A 27,955-nucleotide genomic window follows, 5' to 3' on the forward strand; every position below is an offset into this window, starting at 1 on the left:
TGGTTACTAAAAGCAAATAGTTTGAGGGTACCTGTCATTGCTCAGCAGTTAATGAACCTGACTGGTATCCAAGAGGATGCAGGTTGGACCCCTGGCCTCGCTCAGTGGGTCAAGGATCCAGCGTTGCCGTGAGCTGTGGTGTAGGTCACAGACATGGCTCAGATCTGACATTGCTGTGGCTGTCGTGTAGGCCGCGGCTACAGCTCTGATTTGACCCCTAGCCTGGGGACTTCTATATGCCATGGGTGCGGCCCTAAAAAGACAAAGAAAAAGGAGATGGTTCGATTAATGCCAGACAAGTCCTTTTCCAGAGGCCCAGCTCATTGCTTCATTGTCCCTTTAGTTAGGAGATTGGGGTCAGAGTGGACCCACAGTCAGGGGCGAGTCTTCTTGGGAAGTCCTGCTCGAGATTAGCTGTCATGCATGATGGGTTGGGGGTGGGATAAAAAACCCAGGTGAGGAGAGTCTGGTCTTAATATTCCCAATACTCGCTAACACCTATTTCCCATTAATGACGTGGATTAGATGGTTGATAATTCACCCATGTTTCTAATGTGAATCTTCCTAAAATATGGCAATAGACTACATTAATTGGAAAAGTGAAATGGAGAGCCTTAAAAAGAGAAATCAAATGGTTTTTAAAAATGAAAAGGTTTTGGAAAGGGGAGTTTCTGTTGTGACTTAGCAGATTAAGACCCGAGGCTGTCTCCATGAGGATGCAAGTTCAATCCCTGGCTTTGCTCAGTGGGTTAAGGATCCAGTGTTGCTACAAGCTGTGGTGTAGGCTCACAGCTGCAGCTCTGATTCATCCTCTAGCCCTGGAATTTCCATATGCCACAGGGATGGCCATAAAAAGAAAAAAAAAAGTTCTGGAAAGGGATAATAGTAATGGTTGCACAACCCTGTGAATATATTTAAAGCCACTGAAGTATACACTTAATGATTAAAATGATAAATTTATATGATATATATTTTATTACAATTTTAGAAATTTTATTTATTTTTTATTTTTTTGTCTTTTTGCCATTTCTTGGGCCGCTCCTACACCACAGCTCACGGCAACACCGGATCCTTAACTCACTGAGCAAGGCCAGCGAGCAAACCTCCAAACTCATGGTTCCTAGTCGGATTCGTTAACCACTGAGCCACGATGGGAACTCCCAATTTTAGAAATTTTAAAGCAGATTATACTCAGATTAGTTACATACTAAATTTTCATAAATGGTAGACTTCCTATATGCTATCCAGTTTTTATGTAGACTTTGAATAAAGCCTTTCCTCCCATCTTTATTTGAAGAATATCCTGAGATCAAAAGGTGTCCATTTAAAGAAATTGTTGCCATTTGCAACTACATTTATACCCAAATCAGAAATTATTTTTTATATTTATTGAGTAACCAAAACTAAATACAGAAATGCACTGGAAGATGAGGCTGTAACTATTTTCCATTAGATTCTATTTCTGTTTGTATTAAACAAAAACAACTTCTTCGAATGACATTATAATGAGTTTTAATTTTAGCATATAAAAACAATTTATGCTAAAAATACCACTTTAATTGGTTATATTTTTAAGATACTGTTGAGAGACCCAGTTGCTTTAAAAAAGAGTTTGGAGGAGTTCCCATCGTGCCTCAATGGTTAACAAACCCGACTAGTATCCATGAGGACTTGGGTTCCATCCCTGGCCTCAATCAGTGGATTGGGGACCCAGCATTGCCATGAGCTGTGGTGTAGGTCACAGACGTGGCTTGGATCTGGTGTTGCTGTGGCTGTAGCATAGCCTGACAGCTACAGCTGAGACTCGACCCCTAAAAAAAAAAAGTTTGGAACCACTCCACCACATCATCTTTAAAATGCTCTCTGACTTGTTTATTGTTACAACTGTAAAATATTTAGTGTTTGAAAAAGATTTATATCCTGTGGGTCGCTTTTAGCAGCCAATGAAAAAATAATATAAGCAAGATGTATATTTATCGTTAGAATAGGCAAAGCTAAAAGATGGAAACATCCAGTAAGTCTCCCCCCCATTCTCAACTGGCTACATGTAAATAATAAACATCAGACTTCTAATTTCTTAATGTCATGATGGAAGACTTACTGCTAATTTAAGTTTTTGGTCTTGGTCTTATAAAGTTATTTCTTCAAATCCTTTTGTTCTAATTTAGTCCTCTTTGTCTGAGTTACAGAGCCCTTCCAAAGAAAGTGCTTCATCCTTTCCAAATTATCTAGATGGGAGAGGACCTCCTCCCAATAAATTTTCATGCAAACGTGATGTGTATGTGTTTATCTAGGGAGAAGAGCATAGTTTTATCAAATTCTCAAGGGATTTATGAGACATAAATAATTACCTTCATCCTTAATCCTCCTTTTCTTTTTGCTAATGTAAATCTTGCCTATGAATCATCTAAAAAGGAATTCTGCTGTGGACAGTAGGATCAGGTCACCAAGGGAAATAAATCCTTGAAAAAAAACATGTCCCTGTCCAGTGCCTTTCTTTCTTCTCAGATCAACTGCCAACAGCATGTAAAAGTCTCCACGCTACTATGAGGTTGCACTTGAGTTTTAATTTCCAGTTTTGAATTAAATATGAGAAGATGAACCAAAATCATCTGAGGAAAAAAATAAATAAATAAACTGGTGCAAGAGAGAGAATTGAATGATTTCATACTTAAGTAAGCCTCTAGGAAATTTAAATAATAACATATCAAGTGAGCTTGATCTTTTTCATAATAATTTGATGTTATAATAGAGAGAAATACTTAGGTGAGACCAGAAAAATATTCTCCCCCCTTTTTTCAAATGTGAACAATTGATTTTTAAAATAAAGATATAGTATTTCCTAAAGCAAAAGGCAGCACACAGAAGTTCCCAAGCTAGGGGTGGAATTGGAGCCACAGTCACAGCAATGACAGATCTGAGCCACGTCTGTGACCTACACCACTGGGCAAGGGCAGGGATTGAACCCCCATCCTCATGGATACTTGTTGGATTCCTTACTGCTGAGCCACAACAGGAACTCCTAAATAAGCTTTTTAATACAGTGATTTTTGTGGTTTGCTAAGATGTGCAGAAGATTTGAGTCGAAGGTAAATGATATTGAGCAGGTCACCTAACCACCACATCTTCATTTTCTCATACAATCCAAATTAATCAATGGATCCAAATTACAGGATTAACTACTGTAATGATTATGAAAAGCATCTTTCAACCAGAAAGTTCTCTTTTGTTTTGTTTTGTTTTTCCCCTTTTTTTTGGCCACCCCACAACACCCTGGGCCAGGGATCAGATCCAAGCTGCAGTTGCAACCTATACTGCAGCCGTGGCAACACAGGATCCTTTAACCCACTGACCTGGGCTGGGAATGGAACCTGCCTCCTGGTTCTGCAGAGATGCCTCTGATCCCATCGCACCACAGTGGGATCTCCAGAAAGTTCTTTTTAATAGTATTTATTTTGTTGTTGTAAGTCATGCTACCTACAAAATCCCAAAGTGAGAAACAAGGGTTGAAGAGAAAAAGGGTTGCAAAACACAGGGCTACTAACTTGACATTCATTCATCAGAACAAACTATGATGTATTTCCTTAATAGTTGTGCTGTTGGGCTTGTAAAGTTGTTTCTGTTTACTAACCCTTTACCATAATTAAGATTCTATAGCCCCTGAATTCATACTTAGTGGAAATAAATTTTAGTTTTGCAACTAACAACCATTTCGTTAGGAACTGACATTATCAAGTTGAGTATCCCAAAGCATCACATCTGGTTCATATCAACCCATTTTCTCTTATTTTTAATTTTATGGACATACCCATGGCATATGGAAGTTCCCAGGCCAGGGACTGAATCTGAGCCACAGCTGTGACCTACGCTGCAAGTGCAGCAATGCTGGATCCTTTAACCCACTGTGTTGGGTCGGGGATTGAATTGGCACCTCCACAGTGACCCCAGCCACTTCAGTTGGATTCTTTTTTTTTTTTTTTTAGGGTCAAACCCTGGGCATGTGGAAGTTCCCAGGTGAGGGGTTCAATCAGAGCTGTAGCCACCGGCCACAGCCACAGCCACAGCCAACATGGGATCTAAGCTACATGTGTGACCTACACCACAGTTTATGGCAATGCCGGATCCTAGCAAGGCCAGGGATGTAACCCGCATCCTCATGGTTACTAGTCAGATTCATTTCTGCTGTGCCACAATGGGAACTCCTGCAGCTGGATTCTCAACCCACTGCATCATGGCAAGAACTCCTCATGTTTTTCTCTTTTGATGGGATGGGAAAGCCTACTGTGTGGGCTTCATCCCAGAGCAAGTGAAGCTTTAATATTTAATATTCCTTCAAACATGTATCTCAGTGACCAGATTCCCATGAAGCATTTCTGCATAGCATCTGTAGTCCCCAGGCCACAGTTCTAAACCCGTATACCTCCACCACTGCCATGGTTGTGCCCAGGCCCTGGTGGTCTGGAATGAACAGCATCTGCTCCCTTCGTTCAGTTATCCATTGCTGCATAAGAAATTACCCCCAAACTTAGCAGTTTACAAAATACACATCTATTATCTCTACCACACGTCATTCCACCCATCCCCAGTATAGGAACCACTATATCTATGTCCGTAGATGTAGTAAAATCCCCACCGACATTTCAGAGCGTCTGCTCCAAGATCTCTCTGCCTTGGAATTTTAGCAAATAAAGATTACAGCCTGGTTGTTTCTACAGTTTGCAAAGAGAGAATGTGAGAGAAGGGAGAGGGATATGATTTGGTGCCAAAGACAAGCATTGTTATTTATAGTATATATATATAATATATTATATATAGAAGTGGCTCCAAGGGCCATGAATGCCAAAAACTCTGAATCCCTCACTAAACCCCTATGTAAAAATAGCATTTCACCAAATGCAAATTCCAAAAAAATCCCCAGCACCATCTTCCAACCAGATTGCTACCACTTTTTTTTTCTTTTTAATTTTATGGCCATGCTCGCAGCATATGGAGCTTCTGGGACCAGGGAGTGAATCTGCAGCAGATTCAATTTGCTACCTCCTCAATCCTCTCTTACTAGAGTCATCCTTGTCTGAATATAAAAGGCTATGTGTATATGTGTATGCCCAGAGCCTAGCACAGAGCCAGCCCTGATGCTCAAAGGTAGTTTGTTGAATATACAAATAAAATGACCCAGTAAGAGTCCATTTAAGAGTTTAGTCTAGGTGTTTCCTGCTGGCCTACTGGTTAATGATCTGGCATTGTCACTGCTGTCACTTGGGTCACTTCTGTGGCATGGGGTCAATCCCTGGCCCAGGAACTTCCACATGCTGCCGGTGCAGCCCCCCAAAAAAGCTTATTCTAAAAATCTTTAAAGTATTTTTTCAGCCCATCATATTAATTTCTAAGACTGACCTTAGACATCACTCTGGGAATGTGATTATCGAACATGCACTGTGGGCTCTGGTCTAAGTACATTTTCCTATCTCACATGTGATCATTCTGTCCTCCAATATCCCATAATTCATTGTTCTGATTGTGCTGAGAGAATCCTGTTCCTACCGAATTATGAGGACCTTGAGGGCCTGAATTTGCGCTTAATCTTCTTTGATTTGGTATAGTATCTTACAAACAGCAGGGGTTCACAGGGACATTTATTCAGCGTGTGCCATTTCTATCTGAGGGACACTTTTTCTTTTGTAAAATGAAGTTGTAAACCCAAAACTACCAGTTGGCATGTTTTCAGGTGAAAAAAGACAGGGAAAAGGTAATTACCAGTTTTGAACCATTCCATTGTTCTTAGATCTCTGCTCAAAAATAAAGCAGCTTTTTAGATCATTAAGAACAGAAAAGGGGAGTTCCCGTCATGGCTCAGTGGTTAACGAACCTGACTAGCATCTGTGAGGATGCAGGTTTGATCTCTGGCCCCACTCAGTGAGTTAAGGATCCAGCATTGCCCTGAGCTGTGGTGTAGGTCACAGACACGGCTTGGACCTGTCATTGCTGTGGCTGTGGTGTAGGTCAGCAGCTACAGCTCTGATTTGACCCTTAGCCTGGGAACCTCCCTATTCTGCCGGAGCAGCCCTTTGGGAGAAAAAAAAAAAAAAAAAAAAAGAACAAAATAAAGAAAAGATGACATAAAGCAGAAGACTAGAGAAGGGTCTAGCCCTAATTTTGCTACTCATTTAAATGTCCTCAGACATCACATTTGCTTCATAGTTTTCCCTCTGCAAATTGAAAGAATTGCACTACAAGGCTCTGAGGTTACTTCTAATATCGTGATGCTAAGACATTGGGGCAATAGAATTTCCTTTTATAACAACATCTGGGAAGAGCAAGGTCTACTCCTTGTCCTCAGCAGTTTTCTCCAAGAAGATGGATAGGTAACGGTGGACATTTTATTAGTTATCTATTGCTATGTAACGGGGAACTCAGGAGTGGCTTAGCTGTGTGGTCCTGACTTGGAATCTCTCAGGAGTTTGTGGTTAAGAAGTTGTTTGGGGGGACAGTATTCTGAAAACTTGCCTGGGGCCAAAGGATCTGTTTCCAAGATGGCACAACTACATGGCTGTTGGCAAAAGGCTTCAGTTGCTCATCACATGGGCCTCCTTTGAGGGCTGCTTGAGTGTCCTCAGGACATGGCAGTTGGCTTCACCTGCAATGAGTAATCTATGAGTGAGAGCAAGGAGGAAGCCACAATGCTTTTAATGACCCGATCTCACAAGTCACACTCTGTCACGTCTGTCACATTCTATCTGCTAGAAACAAGTTTCTAAATACAGCCCACACTCTTAAGGGAAAGAAATAAGGCTCAATTTCTTTTTCTTCCTTTTTTTTTTTAAGGCCGAGCAGATTTTTCTTCTGTAATTTTCACACTGACATCATTTGAAGTATAGTAGCCATATTTTCTATGACAAAACAAATGAACTTCAAGAGGATTAATATAGAAGTAGAGAATTAAGATGTACAAACTACCATGTTTAAAATAAGCCACAGAATATACTGTACAGCATAGAAAATATAGGCAATATTTCATAGCAACTACAAATGTAATACAACCATTAAAAATTGTAAATCACTGGAGTTCCCATTGTGGCTCAGTGGTTAACAAATCCAACTAGGAACCATGAGGTTGTGGGTTCGATCCCTGGCCTCACTCAGTGGGTTAAGGATCCGGTGTTGCCATGAGCTGTGGTGTAGGTCACAGACTTGGCTCAGCTCCCGCATTGCTGTGGCTCTGGCGTAGGCTGGTGGCTACAGCTCTGATTAGACCCCTAGCCTGGGAATGTCCATATGCCATGGGTGCGGCCCTAGAAAAGACCAAAAAAAAAAAAAGAAAAAAGACCAAAACAAACAAACAAACAAAAACTGGTGATGCACGTACATTAAAAAAAAAAAATTAACTGTAATTGTAATGTATACATGTAAGGATAACCTGACCCCCTTGCTGTACAGTGGGAAAAGAAAAAAAAAATTGTAAATCACTATACTGAACACCTGAAATTTATGCATGTACATCAACTATAGTTTAAAAAAATTAAAAGATAAATTATAGCACAGTAATAGACATTATAGATAGTTCAATTAATAAAAATTGTGTATATATTTTACCCCACACTCCTAATTTATCCCTCCTCCTTACCTTTCTGCTTTAGTAATCGTAAGTTTGTTTTCCATGTCTGTGAGTCTGTTTCTGTTTTGTAAATAAGTTCATTTGTATCTTTTTTTAGATTCCACATATAAGTGATATCACATAATATTTGTCTTTCTATGGCTTACTTCATTTAGTGTGATAATCTCTAGTTGTATCCGTGCTGCTGCACATGGCATTATCTTATTCTTTTATATGGATGAGTAATATTCCATTTTATATATGTACCACATCTTCTTTATCCATTTCTCTATTGATGGACATTTAGGTTGTTTCCATGTATTAGCTATTGAAACTAGTGCTGCAGTGAACACTGGGGTGTATGTAACTTTTCAAATTATGGTTTTCTCCAGATATATGTCCAGGAGTGGAATTGCTGGATCATACTGTAGCTCTACTTTTGGTTTTTAAGGGAATCTCCATACTGATCTCTGTAGTGGTTGTATCGAGGCTCGGTTTCTTAAAAGGAGGAATATCAACAAATTTGTGAATTTATTTATGAATTTGTGAACTTTAAAACCTCCACATACATTCTGTGCTGCTTCAAGTAGAATGAGTTAAAGTGGACAAAGTATGGAAGTTAAACAGTGAACATTTCTAGAGTGACCCACTGTTTAAAAAGCATCTCCTCAACATTTTCTCATTTGGTTGCCACAACCCTGTGGGTTGACAGCATATTTAATATCCCCATTTAGAAATGAGGAAATGGAGGCGAGCTGACTTTCATAGAGTTATTCAGCAAGTGAGTTGAATAGCTGGGAATTAAAACCAGGTTTTCTGACACAAAAAACAAGATCTCTTCATTCCCCTTCAAATGAGAAAATTGGCACAACAGCCTTTGCACAGACAAGTCATTGGCAGTTTCACTATTCCTACTGCCTACTAATTTTCTCACCCATTTTATTAATGTCAGTATCTAGTATCAATTTACATACTTCTAAAATTACTTGAGGCAATTTACAAATAAAATATTTAGGGAGAAAACAGGAGGAGTAAATACTTCTAGGCACAGGAGTTGATCAGATTACAACACTGGGCAGTAAATTTGGTTCATATTTTTCTGGCAGCAAGGTGAAAAGAGAAACACGAGAGGCTATAGGGGTTTGACTTTCTGTCAGGCTCCAGCATACAAGTTACCATTGCCTGAAATTAGATTCAAGAAGGAATTTATCACATGACTCTCTGCATCGAGAATGTCACCTGACATTGCGGTCAATATTGTCAACTGTATTTGGGTGGAAGAGATTTTCATTTCAATCCTGTCTGTACATACAAAGGACATACTTCACCTTTCACTTGGTGAATATATTTGAGTAAGAGGGTAAGGAAAACATGGCCCAGACACATTGCCCTCTAATTCCTTTATTAAATTCAGGCGTGGAACTTGGAGATACACATAACACATGGTTAATCTGCCTGCTGGAGTGTCTTAAGTATCAGGAATCATGAGTGAAAGTACTGGAATGGGCTGCCAGATCTCATTTCTTTGTCTTGACATCCACTACCATACCGATATTCTCTACTGTCAATTAAATTAGGGGCTTCAGCTATTTGCTCTCTGTGAGCAAAGAATGCTGGTATAACGTTATAGAAAGATGTGAAGTAAGTAAGTCAGACTACAGGAACTCTAAAGTCCCTTTTGGGGCCAAACTCCTCTGATTCTGTGACTTTAAGGATGAGACACCGGTTTGCATTCCTGTCCCCTTGGAGAGCCAGCCCACTTTGGCCTGGGTGTGAGAAGCAATGCTGCCAAGACCCTTGGCCAGTTTTTTTTTTCCCTCAAAAGGAATTTCATGTATATCCAGGCTCCTGTGCTAGTGACTGATTGAAACCAAAGCTTTATACCACATGACATGGGATCCTGGAATAGATAACTTTAGCCTGAAAAAAGTTAAGGCAGGTGCAAGCAGCTGTCTGGTCCTGCCGTAAAAGAACTCAAGTTTAGCTATAGTAATAATGTGCCTTCTTCCAAGTGATCTGGTTCTGTCAGGATCTCTCCAGTTAGCTGAAAAATACTCCCTAAATAGTCGCCCCCAAAGTAAATGACTTTGTGCACTTTTATGCAGATATTAGAGTCCTTACAAAGGTTTCCACTTATTAATGGGAACCCTTCTCCCAGAATAGATTTGTGAATGAAATACACAAAAATTAATAGCCCAATTAATAGAATTGTGAATGAAATACAAAAATTAAAAAAAAATAGCTAGTTTCTGTTTTAAACTGGCTGGTCTTCCTTCAAAAAGGAGATAATAAAGTAAATAATCCTTCATTAAACAACAGAAAAGGCGTTCTCTTTGAACACTGTTTATGTGCTGTAAGTAAATGGATATTCACTTATCGGGTTTTGCTTTCTCTTACCTATATTTCCATAATTCTTGGTTGAGGAATGTTGCAAAAAGAAAAAAATGAATGTACATGGAAAAAGTAGAGAGAAATGGAGCTCCTGTGTGGCGCAGTGGAAACAAATCCAACTAGGAACCATGAGGACACAGGTTCGATCCCTGGCCTCCATCAGTGGGTTAAGGATCCAGAGTTGCCCTGAGCTGTGGTGTAGGTCGTAGATGAGGACTGAATCTGACGTCGCTGTGGCTGTGTTGTAGGCCGGCAGTAGCTGTAGCTCTGATTTGACCCCTAGCCTGGGAACCTCCATGTGCCACCAGTGCGGCCCTAAAAAGCAAAAAAAAAAGGAGAGAGAAATGAGTGTGACTCTTTGTGCCATGACCCAGGGTCCAGAAAAGAAGGCAATCAGAGCACAGAAGCTACTTGTCAGAACAACTAGAATATTGAGTTGCTCTTCTGGTTCATTGGTTAATATCTGCATTAGCCTTAACGCATTAGATGCATTGCCTTTCCAATTCAAAAGGACATTGTCTAGCATAATCTTTTTTTTTTTTTACATCAAATAGAATTATAAGTATTAATTTTCATGGCATATAGAAAACTTCAAATGTTGGAACAATACTGGAAGATGTTATGATAAATTGTCATTTAAACTAAAAGAGTAGGCTTAACTGTTGCATAGACTTCAGAGCAAAGGGGGAAATTAAGAAATTAAATTGTGGTGGAGTAAATCTACTGGGGAATTGTATGAACTGAATAAATATTTACCAGGAAGAAAAGGGTGCTAGTGAAAGTCCTCCTAAGCAGAGAAAGGGATGGGGGGGGGGGTGCTGGAGATGGGGAACAGAAGCCACACCCTGCAGAACCTGACAGGCCAGCTCGGGATCCTCTGCTGCTAAGCCCAGATGCCTCCTCAGGCCCAAGTCAGCTCTCAGCATCCTCCCAGGACTCTGCCCCCTTTCCTCCCTTTGATCACCATCGCCACCTACCCTTTCTCCTGCCTCCAAAAGGTGGTGCACTCAGCTCCCATCTTCCTTATTTCTGGTAAGATAGCACCTAACTTTGTTGGTAAAGGATTTTCAAGTGCCAATTATGACAAAATGCTTGAGGAATAACAAAAATGACAGACTTCTATATGGGAAGTTTTAAATTTAAAAGTAACACAATCTGATTTACACTTTAAGAGCTCACTCTGGATATCTCGAAGAGAATGGATTGTAGGGATTAGGGGTGGAGTAGAAGTAGGGGGAAGATGGGAAGGTAATTCAGGTGCCTAGAGAGGTGATGGGGCCCTGGACTAGGATGTAATGGACGATGGTAAAAATGATTAGATGTGGGGCAGAGTTTGAGAATAGACCCAATAGGACTTGCCAATGGACTGGAGAGGGTTGACGGTGAAAGAGAGGCGTCGAGGATGAACCACTGAGCATCTAGTTGACTGTTGTCCTATTCACCAGACTTTGCTCTTCCTAACAAAGATCGCTTCTAGACATTTCCTTTGGACCGAGTAGCTTTGGGCTTGTGGATGTACTGCTATAAACAATTGCAAATATTTAAATAGGAAAGTGACAAGATCATTTTCCTCCTCTTCCATTAGGGTTACTTTTCCTCATCAGAATAACTTTGTTGGGTGAGATAACAAGTGTGGCTTCTATGCAGGAAGAAAGGGTATGAGTGTGTGTGTGTGGCCTGTATAGGGAAAAGGAGTCCTTCTCTCCCAGTCACAAAATGAATTGCTTTATCTGATTAGCTGTCTTTTTAGAAAGAAGAGAGTTGGCACTGATACGAGTGCAGAACTAGAACACTGGTGAGAGGAAAATGCTGATAGTAGTAGAATAGGTGAAGTTCCCATTGTGGCTCAGTGGGTTAAGAGCCCAACTAGTATTCATAAGGATGTAGGTTCGATCCCTGCCTTTGCTCAGTGGGTTATGGATCCAGCATTGCTATGGCTGTGGTATAGGCCAGCAGCTGCAGCTCTGATTTGACCCTAGCCTGGGAATTTCCATATGCCACAAGGGCAGGCCTAAAAAAAATTTTTTAAAAAAGGTAGAAGAGGAAAAGGAGTGTAGGGATTCCAAAGGCCCACTTCGCCTACTACACCCAATTCTCAGAATCAGTTCTGTGAAAAAAGTAAGTTTGCTGGAGGTCCCTTCCATCCTTGTTGGTTACGCTGCATCAAGGAGTTGATGACAGCGTTGATTTGGGTCTCAAAGGAAGGGCAGTGGTGATGGTTCTTCACCATCTTGGTCCCTGGGTGTCCAATAATTATATAATTCAAGGATGTCTGAAGGGATAGGGGCCTCATAAGGAATTCCATGCCTCCACAGCCTGAGCCCTTCTGCTGGGTTCACATTGCAGATGGAGATGCTGCAGAGTTACCCCTGGGGTGAAATTAGAGATGTTGTGTAATTGTGTAACCACAGGAAATCACTTCATTCTGGCCATACTTATTTGATATCAAAAATTGAGAAAACAGATTCTTCCCATTTAGAACTGCTATGATAGCACCTGAATTAATGAGCCCAAATGAGTCCATAAGGGTGCCAGGGACTAAAATTGCTCCTCTGCCTGCACTGAAGAGCCTTCCTTTGAATCTGTGTTAAGTGGTGTTTAGGGGAACTAATTTGACTTCTTGAAATGGCAGTTCCTATAATCTACCAGTGGGAGCATAGCTCCCTGATGTCATTGCTTCCGTAGAATAGAAAAGTTGCTAATAATTGGCATGGTGATCTCCCACTATACTTACAGAGACATGAGACTATTAGTCACCTCCCTACCTACCTCACTTCTAACAATGACCTTTTTTTTTTCAGCACTAGGTAGCTGCAAGTAGAACTGGGCCTAAAACTCTGCTGTTGAGTGTAGCTGCTAAGTATCAAGTTGTGGCTGGCGTGCCTGTGTTAGGGCAACACCAGTCCAGCTCTGTATCAGTCTAGTAGCTTAAGGTCTTTATTTACTCATTTTGATCTTTACTCTATTTCCTAAAGGTTTTAAGGAAGCTGCCGTGTATAAACAAGGAATATCTTATTCCTTACCTTAATGAATGACCAATGATTTTATTTTAACCAGTGACATTAATGCTTATATCCTGTTTTCTCCCAAGTAGAATATTTTCCTGTGTACTTATTCTAAGCTTTATATTTGCACTCAGCTACCTACCCCACCCTCTCTGAAGATTAAGCTCAACAAAACAAGAGAGAGCTTACTACAGAGGTCATAATTCATTCTGCATTTCTGTTAACAGGCCACATCCATTAAAATAGCAATAGTGCTTTCAAGATCTTGCTATTATTTAGGGAGGGACTCAAAGCGATCACTTCCTTGGATAACTTTCTTGGCATAGGTAGAGGCCCAAATGCAAGAAGTGTTCTGTGGGCAACTGGCTGCTTATTTTCTTTCCTAGACAAGTGGTTAACCCATGTTGCATATCCTGTGTTTATAGAATTCCAGAAAGGTTATGTCATAGAAATCATTGGCGTGTGTGTGTGTGTGTGTGTGTGTGTGTGTGTGTGAGAGAGAGAGAGAGAGAGAGAGAGAGAGAGAGAGAGAGAGAGAGAGATTTACAGAGAAAATGTAAACTGAAACATCTTGAGGAGGAATCCACCGTGTAGTGACTGAGAATGTGGAAAGAGGATGCTGGCCTAAACTTACATGTGTTGCCTATTGTGTGCACTGTTTTCTGTGTTATACACAGAGGCGAGTAGAAGGAAGTAGAAGGAGACAACAGGCAAAAGAACCAGAGCACAAAGAACTAAAGTTGGACACACCAGTTTATTAAGTCTATCATTAGTAACGTTTAAAAACTTCCTGAAGTCTTAATCAGATGCAAAAGGCCTTAATATACATGAAACAAAACCAATTCATTTTTGTCATAAAATCTCTAAGGGTTCCTTAATGAGCACATTGGCTTCTAAAATAAACAAAGAGTACGAGGGGAAAAAATAGAATTTATTAGAAGGAAAAAGTCCCAGAGGAGCTTTTATATTTTTAACACTGCCTTAAATTGGGGGGAAAAAAAAATCCATTATACTGTTTATCCCTGTGAACTTAACTGCTTTTCTGGGGGAAGAGTGCTATCTTAAATTCAGGGTTTTGTTTGTGATTTTAAAAATCACAATTAGCACAATCACTAAAGAGAATTTCTCCTGATATCAGAATAAAACATGTTTTAATTTGCCTGAACCACCAACTGAATGCAGTGGGCCACTTTGAAAACATTCCCAGAGTTCCTGCTCAGGCAGGATGGAATCAGCAGCGTCTCTGCAGTTCTGGGACATAGGTTCCATGCCTGGCACAGAAGGTTAAGGATCCGGTGTTGATGCAGCTGCTCCATAGGTTGCAACCATAGCTCAAATCTGATCCCTGAATGGGGAGCTCTGTATGCGGCCAAAAAATAAATAAACAGCCTGAGAATTTATTAAAAAAGGAAAGAAGGAAGGAAGGAAGGAAGGAAAAAGAAAGAAAGAAAAGAAAGAGAAAGAAAGAACGAGAGAGAGAGAGAGAGAGAAAGAAAGGAAGGAAGGAAGGAAGGAAGGGAGAACATTCCCTAATCTTGGAAATACCATGTTTTCACTTGTATTCTTTCAAACCCTAATCCTTGGATAAAATATACCTTCCCTCATTTTCTATTCAGTGTTTGCTATTGTTGAAATCTAAGGAGGGCCTCTTTGAAAGCATGCAAAATTAAGTTTAACCCACAATTGAGTCTTACATCCTGTGGTCTTGGAATTTTTTAATTTCATTCAAAACACGTATTATAAACAAAGTCTCCCAAATGACCATCTAGAGAGAAATGTGGCAAAAATCCAGAAACTATTGTCATATTTGGAACTAGCATAAGCACAGACTATCAGTGTATTTTTTCAAGAGGGGTTTATGAGTTGCAGTTTTACAAACCCTACAGGGGATTTACATGAGATGGGCAAAGTCAGTGTGCTTCCAGGAGAAACCAAACCCTTCGCTATGAACAAAGAGGAAGAAGAGGTAATTAAAAGGATCTTCTTCTTTTTTTTTTTTTGTCTTTTTGCTATTTCTTGGGCCGCTCCCGAGGCACATGGAGGTTCCCAGGCTAGGGGTCGAATCAGAGCTGTAGCCACCGGCCTACGCCAGAGCCACAGCAACGTGGGATCCGAGCCGCGTCTGCAACCTACACCACAGCTCACGGCAACGCCCGATCGTTAACCCACTGAGCAAGGGCAGGGACCGAACCCGCAACCTCATGGTTCCTAGTTGGATTCGTTAACCACTGCGCCACGACGGGAACTCCTCTTCTTCTTCAAATTATTTTATTTGAGTATAGTTGCTTTACGATGTTGTGCTAGTTTCAGGTGTACACAAAGTGATTCCATGTGCATCTACATATATTCATTCTTTTTTTCAGATTCTTTTCCCATTGAAGTTATTCTGAAACTTTGAGTAGAGTTCCCTGTGCTTATAGTAGGTCCCTTGTTAGTTATGCATTTTATATACAGTAGTGTGTAGACATTAATTCCAAACTCCTAATTTATCCCTTCCCCCAAAAGGAACTGCCTAATAACTAATATTTTTTCAATATAACCGTAATTTGAGGAAACATTCTGGCTTATGAATTCCTGTAAAACTCAAGTTCAAAGCAGTCTGCTTGACAAGCTTGTTCTTTAACATATTAGTCTGGTGATTATTAACAGTAGAGATTCAGGGTGGGAGGCTGTTGGGGAGAGGACAACAATGGCCAACACCAAAAATGGTGTCACTAAGTCAGAAAAATCCAATTTTTTTTTTTTTAGAAAAATCCAAATTTTAGAGGCAAGAAGACTGGTGGAATATCGAAATACAAAGTAATATTCTAAAAAGCATTTTAAAGAAGTAAATCTGTCAAATGTATGGACGTAGTATTAAAACTAACCATTTTGGAGGTATCTAAAACCTAGACTTCTAAGAAAATGTAAGACAGTGAAAGTCACATTATTATCTCAATATATGGAAACTGTCCTGTAGAAACATCATGTTTCCCTCTAGCTCAGGAAAGAAAGAAAGGAAGAAAGAGAGAGAGAGAGAGAGAGAGAGAGAGAGAGAGAGAGAGAGAGAGAGAGAGAAAGAAAGAAAGAAAGAAAGAAAGAAAGAAAGAAAGAAAGAAAGAAAGAGGAAGAAAGAAAGGAAGAAAGAAAAAGAAAAAATTGAATTCCAAAAAAGGAATGAGGCTATGAAATAAATACTTTATACCTCAAAAGACAAACTATTTAGGCACAGGGCAGAGGAGGAGAGTCAACTAAGAAACTAGAAACCAGCCGCATATTTCAAAATGATTCTTCTTAGCAAAGTTTAATTTAATCGCTTATATTAAAGAGATTTAATATAATCTCTTATTTTAACTGGGGCGCCTCATTTTACATCCCAGTTAATTCTAAGGGTCTACTGGTTTGTCTACTCTTCTGTTTAGAAGAATATCCTTATCTACAGGATTCACCCTAATTTTCATGCTATTTTCAATATCATTATTAACACATAGTGTAGATCTGCAGACACCAATGGCACCTAATTTTCTTTCTTTCTTTTTTTTTGACCATAGATAATTGAATGTGAGTAGTTTTTACCACCTCCGTGTTTCAGTTTCAGTTTTAATACACCATTCTGAGAAACTGTTGTGGACTAATATAGTATTTAGGCTGTTTTGCTTTTAATCACCATGAAAAGGCATCATTTCCCTGGACGAAACAAAGGAAAAAGATTTTCTTCATATAAACATACTAATTTTATAATACACAAATAGGAATTGCATTATCCTGCCAAACAACAAGCCGCTTCTCAGAAAAGATAAGACTGCTTTTGAAATAATGTAGTAATTACTCTCCTTAGAAATAGATAATTATTTGTGAGTATTAGCTCTGATAATATGTGACCTACCAGGCAAAATGAAATGGGAAGTTATATATTGTGATTTTTTTTTTAAGGGTGCTAAAACACTTATGCCAAACCTCAACAAATCTCAACTCCCTTCACAGTAATTTTTTTTTTTTTTTTTAATGAAAAGCTCTTAATGAAGAGGCAGAGTTTTTGGAGGAGTAGGAATGGCATGAAATGATAGGTTACCTGGTATAAGTAAAAGGGTGTTTGACTTGGAGGCAGAAAGATGGCATCAAAGCTGGTTTGTTCACTTCTGACCTGGGGCTCTTAGGGCGAATCCCTTGAACTTTGGGAGCCTGACGTCCTTCACCTATAAAATAGAGATAAAAACTTCTAACACCCAGTGCTTGGGGGGTATGGTGGGTGCAGGTTGAGGATTATAGACTTGAATAGCTGGTAAGAGGCTTTGCCCATTTATAATTGGCACTCGGAATTTGAATGCTCATCATTTTCCTTTTCCTATGTAAACGCTACCAACGAAAGGTAGAAATATCCAAGTCTATACTTGTGAAAGGCCTCGGTATCTACATACTTCTAGACTCTAAAGAGTGAACTTAAAATTGTAAAGGTTGCCGCTCTCCACTTGTATTGTTTGAAAGCTTTTTTCAAAGAATTACACAAAGTACTTCTAAGTACAATGAAAGGAATTTGCCATCCAGGGGGCAGTTGATCTGAATAAAGTCAGCTTCCCTCTCCTAGTGTTTTTCACTCCTGTCTAATTTCTTGCATAGCTTTTCCTCATTATTTAAAATGGCCTCACTTACTTGTTTACCCTTTTATTATCTATGCCTCTGTGTTTGAACACAAGCCCCCTGAGGGCAATGATCTTGTCTTACTTGCTAAAACCTGTCTCCTAGTGGGTGTTTAGTAAATATTTCTTTTTAAATCAATGGATGACAAATAGATTCAGTAGGGTGAAAGTAGGAGAGAATAAACTAAGCCATCAGGGCCTTGAATGGTGTATTTGGTGAAGTAGAGGCTGTAAGAAAGCAACTTAGTTACCTGGTGGCAAATTTAGTAGGTTCTCCTGGGACAGACTCAGTTTATCTGGCCTGTGTTTCCTCCAGACAGGGGCCTTCAGGTTGAACTTGAGAAAGTTACGGATGAATGTCCAAAAAGCCCATACACACAGGGAGGGGCTCTGCCAATGTGACACCTACCTCGTTATGACAGGCATTTTACATGTAAATTGTATGTATATTGCTCACTACAAACATAGGAGGTAAGTATTACTATTAACCTCCTTTTACAAAGGATCCCAGAAGTTAAGGACTATACCCAAGGTCACCCAGGGGTGTGAGTGAAGGACCCTCCCCAGTGCATCACATGGCCTCTGTTAAACTCCTTTAGTAACGCTTAGGGTCCAAATTTTTTAAATACACGGACGTCTGTTGTATTGCTTAGATCCTTTATTTTAGATTCTATTTTGTGCTGAGGCTTGATAGACTTTATTGATGTAAAAGAAAGTCGATTATGGAATATCCTTGGAAAGATATTTTGGAAACTGGTACTATACTACCTTTGGAAAGGGCACCTGGGTCCTTGGGAGAACCCAGCCCGAGGGAGTCTTACTTTTCTCTGCATTTAGTATCACCAGCTAAAATACAGGATGCCCACTTATTTGAATTTCAGATAAATAACAAATAATTTTTGGTATAAGTATGTTCCCAATACTGCATGGGACAAACTTATACTAAAAAGTTTTTGTTGTTTATCCAAAATTCAACTGTAACTGTGTGTCTTTTATTCTTATTTGCTAGATCTGGCAATTTAAAATTTGGCAAATTTTATTTGCTAGATCTGGTGAATTTAAAATTTTGTTCCATGTGTACATTGTATAAACATTCTAAAAATAATAAAATTTTAAAAATCAAGCTTTTTTATTTTGCTTTTTGACCCATATTTAAAAACCATTTCAGGGAGTTCCTCTGGGTGGCTCAGCAGAACAAATCCAACTGGTAGTCATGAGGTTGAGGGTTCAATCTCTGGCCTCGCTCAGTGGGTTAAGGCTGGCGTTGCCATGAGCTGTGGTGTAGGTCAAAGACGCGGCTGGGATCCTAGGGATCCTGGCTCGGATCCTGCGTTGCTGCAGCTGTGGCATAGGTCGGCAGCTGTAGTTCCCCTAGCCTGGAAACCTCCATATGTTGCGGGTGCAGCCCTAAAAAGACAAAACAAATGAAAAAATAAAATATAAAATAAAAACAATTTTAGGACTGAAAATAGACATCGTACAGATTGAAATTAAACATGAAGCTTAAGGATGATTTTTAAAAATCAGTATAGGAAGTTCCCTTGTGGAGCAGCAGGTTAAAGATCCTGCATTGCCACAGCTGCGGTGCAGGCTGCATCTGCGGCGTGGGTTCAGTTCCTGGCCCCAGAACTTCCACATGCCATGGGTGCAGAAAAAAATAAATAAATAAAATAAGAGTATAAAAGGACTGAATTTGCAAAGATGATTTTGATGGCATGCATTTTGCCAACATAGGACAGCTAAGGGGGGAAGGGTCTTAGAGCCCACTTCCTAATGAAATTATAGGTAGACATTAGAGGCCTAAAGGAAACACGTCTTCAGTTACCCATCTTAGGGTAGGACTGAGTCGGGAGAGGAAGCAATAGTTATCTGAATTCCAATTAGCATTAGCTCCACTAAGGGGCCGATTGAGCTTTAGAGCTGGAAAGAACCTTTGGTGTTTCAGTTTCTTCATCACTTCCTCCACATTTGAAAATAAGGAAGTTCCATTTCCAACTCCATTTCTCCCCTCCACACCCACGCCCTACCCTCTCCCTATCACTAGCTCTTAGGAAGAATCTAGAGGTGGGGTCCCAAGTCTTAGGTCCTCAAGGAAATATTTGCATACCTTTCAGGTAATTATCCTACAGGTCCCAAGCCTTTGGGTCCTTAATTCCTCACAGGTAGGGAGGGAAAAAGTGATGCAGCGGGCGCAGTATAGGGTAGATGACAGGAAAGATCAGAAAGCCCACAACCTTCATAGTTGACATCTGTAACCGGGACTGCAAGCCAAGCCACAGCAGTGACAATGACAGATCCTTAACCCGCTGAGACACCAGGGAACTCCTGGAACTGTGACTGAGGGCTAAGGAAAGTTAATTTCTCTGGGCCATAGCCTCCTTAGCTACTAAAAGAGAAAAAGGAGTCTTAGGGGTGTGGGGGGATCAGATGAGATCCTGCACATGACGTCCCTTGGATTAAGTGGGTACCCAACGATTTCAGCTATGGACTTTATCTTAAAATATGATCAGTTTTACTAGAGTTCCCTGGTGGCCTATGGGTTAAGGATCCAGTGTTGTCACTGCTGTGGTATGGATTCAATCCCTGGCCTGGGAGCTTCCACATGCTGCATGTCCAAAAAAAAAAAAAAAAAAATAATAATAATAATAATAAGATCAGTTCACTTCTGAAATGTTAGGGAATCTCATCCCTGTCAGAAATATAGTCACAAACTTACTGTGAAGCTAGAGAGCGAATCAGCCAACAGAGCTATGACTATTCTTTAATTTTCCACAGAGCTTATTATTATTTGCCCCCATTTGAACATTTATATCAGCATATGACGTGAAGATTACGATCATATTACGACTTTTAAAGCATCCAATTGAGTAAAGTTAAATTTTAATTTTTGTGTTTTTTGCTTTTTGTTGTTAACAGCTTTATCGGGATACACTTCACACACCGTGTAATTCATCCTTTAAAGTGCACATTTCGTGGTTTGTTGGTATATTCATGAAGTTGTGTAATCATCACCACAGTCAAGTTTAGAACATCTCATCGCTCTCAGAGAAGTCTTTAGCACTTACAATACACTCCTCTCAACACTCCCTAGCCTGCGGCAACCAGTAATTTACTTTCTGTCTTCATAGTTTTGTCCATTTTAGACATTTCACATACACAAAATCATACAATATGGGGCCTTTCGTTACTTTCAAATAGCATGTTTTCAAGGTTTATTCATATTATAGCATGTATCACTACTTCATTTCTTTTTTTTTCTTGTTTTATTATTTTAATTTTTTTCTGCTGTACAGCATGGGGACCAAGTTCCTCTTACATATATACATTTTTCCCCCACCCTTTGTTCTGTTGCAATATAAGTATCAAGACATAGTTCTCGAAGCTACTCAGCAGGATCTCCTTGTAAATCCATTCCAAGTTTTATCCAATAACCCCAAGCTCCCAATCCTTCCCACTCCCTCCCTGGGGCAGCCACAAGTCTTTTCTCCAAGTCCATGATTTTCTTTTCTGTGGAAAGGTTCATTTGTGCTGGATATTAGATTCCAGTTATAAGTGATATCATGTGCTATTTGTCTTTGTCTTTCTGATTCATTTCACTCAGTATGAGAGTCTCTAGTTCCATCCATGTTGTTGCAAATGGCATCATGTCATTCTTTTTTATGGCTGAGTACTGTTCCATTGTGTATATATACCACATCTTCCTAATCCAATCATCTGTCGATGGACATTTGGGTTGTTTCCATGTCCTGGCTATTGCGAATAGTGCTGCGATGAACATGCGGGTGCATGTGTCTCTTTTAAGTAGAGTTTTGTCCGGATATATGCCCAAGAGTGGGAATGCGGGTCATATGGAAGTTCTATGTATAGATTTCTAAGGTATCTCCATACTGTTCTCCATAGTGGCTCATTTCTTTTTATGGCCTAATAATGTTATTTATTTATTTTTTTTTTTGCTTTTTAGGGCCGCACCTTGCGGCATATGGAAGTTCCCAGGCTAGGGGTTGAATCTGAGCAGCAGCTGCCAGCCTGCGCCACAGCCACAGCAAATCAGGATCCAAGCTGCATCTGCGACCTACACCACAGCTCACAGCAATGTCAGATCCCTGAACCACTTAGTGGGGCCAGGGATCGAACCCACATCCTCATGGATACTAGTTGCCTTCATAACTGCTGAGCCACAGTGGGAACTCCTAATATTCCATTTTACAGATATGCTACACTTTATTTATCCATTCATCAGTTGATGGACATTGGTTTCTTTCTAGTTTTTAGCTGTTATGAATGATGCTGCCATGAATATTCATGTACAAGTTTTTGTTTGGATGCATATTTTCAGTTCTCTAGGTCTGTACCTAGGAGTAGAATTGCTGGGTCATATGTTAACTCTAACCTTTTGAGGAACTGTCAGACTGTTTTTCAAAATGGCTTCATTGGAGTTCCCACTGTGGTGCAGTGATAAAGAAGCCAATTAGTATCCTTGAGGATGTGCATCAGATCCCTGATCCTACTCAGTGGTTAAGGATCTAGTGTTGCTGTGAGCTGTGGTATAGGTTGCAGACATGACTCGGATCCTGTGTTGCTGTGGCTCTGGTGTAGGCCGGTGGCTATAGCTCCTATTCAACCCCTAGCCTGAGAACTTCCAAATGCTGTGGGTGCAGCCCTAAAAAGACAAAAAAAAAAAAAAAAAAAAAAAAAAAGGAATGGCTTCATCATTTTACATTCCCATCAGCAAATATGAGTGTTTCAATTTTCTCCATCCTCGACAACACTTATCATTACCTTTTTGGTTGTTGCCATCCTTGTGGGTATGAAATGGTATCTCACTGTGGTTTTGATTTGCATTTTCCTGATGGCTAATGATGCTGAATATTTTTCCATGTGCTTACTGGTGATTTGCAAATCTTGTTTGGAGAAATGTCTACTTAGCTGCTTTGCCCATTTTTAAAAAATTATTATTGGGGTATAGTTGATTTACAATGTTGTATACTTTGCCCATTTTTAAATCGAGTTGCCTTTTTATTATTCAATTTTAAGAATTCTTTATATGTTCTAGATATTAGATCCTTATCATATATATTTGCAAGTATTTTCTCCCATTCTGTAGGGAATCTTTTTAATTTTATTTATTTATTTATTTTTTTACTTTAATTTTGGCCATGCCCACAGCATGCAGAAGTTCCTGGGCCAGGAATTGAATCCAAGTCACATTTATGACCTACACCACAGCTGCAGCAATGCCGGATCCTTAACCCACTGCACCAGGCTGGGGATTGAACTGGCAATGCCACAGAGATAAGCCAGATCATTAACCTACCGTACCACAGCAGGAAGTCCTTAAGGGCGTGCTTTGGGAGTTTCTGCTGTGGTACAGTGGGTTAACAGTCTGACTGCAGAGGCTTGGGTCACTTCCGGAGGCGTGGGTTTAATCCCTGGCCTGGTGGATTAAAGCCTGGCCTGCTGTGTTGCTGCAGCTTCAGCCTAGTTCACAGCTGTGGTTCAGATTCCATTCCTGGCCTGGGAACTTTCATATGCCTTGGATACAGCCATAAAATTAAAAGAAAAAAAGAGACAGACAGACAGAAAGAAACGAAGAGAGGGAGGAAGGGAGAAAGAGTGTGTTTTGAAGCACAAAAGCTTAGGTCGTTAAAACTAATTGATTTTCCCATTATTTTATTGAAGTATAGTTGTTTTATAATGTGTTAATTTCGGCTGTGCAGCAAAGTGTATATATATATATATATATATATATATATATATATATATATATATACATTCATTCTTTTTCAGTTTCTTTTCCCATATAGTTTATCACAGAATACTGACTAGGGTTCCCTGTGCTCTGCAGCAGGTCCCCATTGACCATCCATTCCATATACAACAGTGTGCTTATGCCCATCCCAAGTTTTTACATTTAAGGTAATTTTAATACATGCTGTAAAGTTTGGTGCCCCATTTTATTATTTTGCATGTGAATATCCAGTTGTCCCAGCACCATTTGTTGAAGACTACATTTCTCCCCACTGGATTGTTTTTGCACTCTTGAAAATCAATGGACCATAAATATGAGGGTTTATTTCTGGATTTTCACTTCTATTCTATGGAACTATGTGTCTACCTTAGGCATGTACCGCATGGTCTTGATTACTGCAGCCTGGTATTGAGTTTTGAAAAGGCTAAGTGCAAATGCTCCAGCTTTGTTTTTATCAGGATTGTTTTGGCTATCTGGGGTTCCTTAAATTTTCATATGACTCTTAGGAATAGTTTGTCTATTTCTTCAAAGTGGACAACTGAAATTTTGATAGTGATTGCATTGATTCTGTAGATCAATTTGAGGAGTATTGCCATATTAATAGTATTTTTCAACCCACAGACATGAATGTTTTTCCATTTATTTTTATTTTTAAACATTTCTTTCAATAATATTTTGTAGTTTCAGAGTAAAAGAACTGCATTCCTTTTGTTAAATTCATTCCTAAGTATTTCATTCTTTTTGATGCAAACAGAATTGTTTTCTTAATTTTACTTTTGGATTATCCATTGCAAATATATAGCAATACAATTGATTTTTGAAATTGATCTTGTGTCCTGCAAACCTGTTAAACTTGTGTATTACTTCTAATACATTTTTAGTAGTGTCCTTAGAATTTTGTATATATAAAGTGCTATCATCTGCAAATAGATAGTTTTGGTTCTTCTTTTCCAGTCTGGATGACTTTAATTCTCTTGCTAAATTGCTTGAGTAGAACCTCTAGTACGGTGTTGAATAGAAGCGGCCCAAATGGACTTTGTCTTCTTTCTGATGTTAGTGGGAAAGCATCAGTCTTTTACCTTTAAAAATGATTCTGGATTTTTCATTGATGCTTTTATCAGGTTGAGAGATTTCCCTTCTATTTGTAGGTTTTTCCAGTGTCTGCTAGCAATTTGTTGAGAATATTTGTGTTATATTTATTGGTCTACAGGTTTTCTTCTTATAATGTCTTTGGTGAATTTTTGTTTTTTATTTTTTTATTAAAGTATAGTTGATTTATAATTTCTGTTGTACAGCAAAATGACCCAAGTCAGGAGAAAGACAAATACCATATGATATCACTTATATCTGGAATCTAATATATGGCACAAATGAGCCTTTCCACAGAAAGGAAACTCATGGACTTGGAGAAGACTTGTGATTGCCAAGGGGGAAGGGGAGGGAGTGGGACGGACTGGGAATCTAGGGTTAACAGATGCAAACTATTGCATTTGGAGTGTTAACAATGAGATCTTACTGTATAGCACAGGGAAATATATCTAGTCACTTGTGATAGAGCAATGATGGAGGATAATATGAGAAAAAGAATGTGTATATATATATGTGTATGTGTGTGACTGTGTCTCTTTGCTGTACAGTAGAAAATTGACAGAACGCTGTAAACCAACTATTATGCAAAAAATTAAAATCTTTTAAAAATAAAATAAAAAATTGTAACTGATACTCTGAGTATATGACACAAGATATCCCCTATCAGGTTGTAATAATAAAATAATTTAACATTCTATAGCCAAAAAAGCACAAACAAACCTCACAAAAATAAATTCCACTTCTAGAAGTCTAACGTGTGCAAGTCATGCTCTCTGAGCCTCAGCTACAGCAGAAATAAGAGATATTTATGAGAAGGACTGGGAGGGTGCAGACTCAATCGTATTTATTGTCATATTTTCACAAACTGCATATCACTCTTTAAATAGAAAGTGGTTCTGCTGCATGTTAGACTGACATAACTTTTAAAAAACACTTTCATAAAACTGAATACTTCTGCATGTGCTGTTTTTTAGAAGTTATCTTTCGGTTCTTAAGACCTTTTTTTTTTTGGCCTAGATTCTGTGATTTGTTGACTAGTTTGAAAACTTGGAAAGTACCATGCAATACAGATATAGCTTTGCTAGTTAAAAATAAGATACTTAGTATTTGCTGGTGAAGGAAAATCTGATGCTAGGTAGGTAAAGCCTCATGATGAAAATCAGATTCACGTTTCATAAGAACATTTCTGGAGAACTTTAGGCTTGAAAAGTAGGAGCCAAATATTTCTCCCAGATGATAGTTTATAACTTTCACTAAAGTCAGAAGTAATTCTGAGGGTAGGATTTAAGCCAAGTGTTTTGAAAGCTGGGAGGAAGGGGGGGAAAAAATGAAGGAAAAGCTTGTATAAATTTCTAAATCTTCCCCAAAGTACTTATATGGGTGGTGACTTGCAGTTAAGATCTTGAGAAATGTTTTTTCCACTAGTGGGATATTAATAACACCTTAATACAATTTATTCTACTTTCCACAGAATGTTGATCATGATAGTATTTTGTTAAATAACCATTTAAGAGGAAAAAAACCCACATAGGACAATGCTGGTTATAATACCTAACACAGAGTCTTTAAAGATTTCTGTAGTTTCTTTAATGCGTTTTACATACTAAATAATATTGCTATGAGACTGCGATGAAATTGTTCCGTTTTTCCTATTGCGTAAAACTAAATCTGCTCTCAACATTTATTGATAGCTTAGTTAGAAATTATCTTAGATACCTTTTTTCCTGCAGTAATTTCATAAGATTTCTTTTTTTAATCTCCACCAATTGACATGAAAATTAAAATTCTAAAAATTAACTAACATGAAAACTATTGACATAATGGCAATTTTAATAGTGACAATGTCCAACTTTGATTATGACATTCAAGGGGATTCTGCATTAGTCAGCTGTCTTTGACAGAGTTATGTATTTCGTAATATGGGAATTGTTTGATATCTTTCATTATTTGTCAGTGGTTGAATCGACTCGTTCCAAAGTCAATCTTCTTAGCTCTTAATCTATTTTAGACAAGGGTGCTAGCCACAAAGGTCATCTCTGCAAGGTGATACTTATCATTACACTATCTTTGACGCTAAACAACACAGATGCAAATTGTGAAACCTTTCTGGTAGGTTTTCTTTGAAAAACTGATGAAGGTCATCTGCCCCAGGTTAATGATAACATGGGCCAGAGGAGAAAAATATAGAGATCTTTTTCTGTTCTATTGATTTTCTATATAACCATACATTCAGTTTTGCAAATAAATGTGCCCACTAATAATAAATACAGGAGTTCTCATCAAGTCTCAGTGGTTACCAACCCCACTAGTATCCATGACGACGTGGGTCGATCCCTGACCTCACTCAGGGGTTAAGGATCTGGCATTGCCATGAGCTGTGGTGCAAGAAGAAGACACGGCTGGGATCAGCATTGCTGTGGCTGTGGTGTAGGCTGGCAGCTACAGCTCTGATTGACCCCCAAGCCTGGGAACTTCCATATGCTTGCTGCAGGTGTGGCCCTAAAAAGATCAGAAAAAAAACAAGAACAAAAAAACAATAAACTTCCAGGTAATTTGTGCCATTTAATTATCTATGTAATTATCCAATTTGATAACAAATCTCTAAGGCAGGTATTCATAGTCCATCTAATAGAAAACTGTTCATGGGCATAAGTGGTAGAATTTCCTAAAGAAGCAGCATTTACTGAGTATCTACCATGTACCCAGGTATTTCATGGCAGCTAATTTCCAAAATGACCGTAAGCCATAGGTTTTATATTCCTCATTTGCAGATAAGGAAATATTAGTTTGCCCCAAATTAGCCAGCTGGCTAGTGGTGGAGGTAGGACTCAACCAAAGAGTCAGTCCAGGGCTTTTTCCTTCATGCCCCAGTTGTTTTTTTAATTATGAGTGTTCAGCATTGACTCAACACAGAACCAAAAACCACTACAATATGTGATACATGACCAGGGGGAACATTTAGGAAGTCAAAATTCAAATATATTCTTCTATAAACAGATAACTGGAATTTTATGATTCAAATGGTGTTGTCATTGTGTGTTAGATAGTGTTAACTGGCTTTATCTTGCTTATGTCATGAAAAGAACAAGATATATCAATCACACGTGGAAACATTTTCTTCCAATTGTTATTAGCTACAAAAACTTTTGACAAATTATTCGACTTGTTCACATTCTTCTCACCAAATGTACATTTGATTCCACTTACCTTTCACATTACCAGGGTGAATGGCCCCTTTTTTTTTCTTGTTGCACCTTTTTGAACTGCTGCACATGTTAAGCTTTGCTTAACTTGGACCTAAAAAGCAAAAAAAAAAGAAAGAAAGAAATCATATTCTCAGGGCCAAAGAATCCTGTTTAAATTCAAGTGCAATTGGAAAGCAAAGGGTGAATGTTTATTTTTGTTTCTCAAGTTCTCCTGAAACCAATTCTGTGACTTCGTTTCAGTGTTCTCTCTCTGTCTTTTAATCCTAGAATTAGAGCTTATTTTCCTTATAGAACTGCATAGTCTTTAT

General features: G+C 39.0%; 1 protein-coding gene and 1 long non-coding RNA gene across 4 annotated transcripts in view; one reads left to right on the top strand and one right to left on the bottom strand.

Moving 5' to 3' along the window:
- Positions 1-27,955, top strand: part of RBPJ (recombination signal binding protein for immunoglobulin kappa J region) — a 233,547-nt gene that overhangs the window by 92,528 nt on the left and 113,064 nt on the right. The window lies entirely within an intron of this gene.
- The window catches only part of LOC106504605 (uncharacterized), a 73,526-nt gene that overhangs the window by 35,521 nt on the left and 10,050 nt on the right, over positions 1-27,955 (bottom strand). The window contains exons 2-4 of the long non-coding RNA XR_014812274.1: positions 27,649-27,738; positions 17,039-17,162; positions 6,505-6,634 (exon numbers count right to left, since the gene is read on the bottom strand). This is a non-coding gene — a long non-coding RNA (uncharacterized LOC106504605). The remainder of the gene's footprint in view (positions 1-6,504; positions 6,635-17,038; positions 17,163-27,648; positions 27,739-27,955) is intronic.

Source organism: Sus scrofa, chromosome 8 (assembly GCF_054392235.1).
Source record: "Sus scrofa isolate SSC_HxYL_T2T_F1_AM1 chromosome 8, Sscrofa_HxYL_maternal_Yorkshire_Landrace_v2.0, whole genome shotgun sequence".
Lineage (NCBI taxonomy): Eukaryota > Metazoa > Chordata > Mammalia > Artiodactyla > Suidae > Sus > Sus scrofa.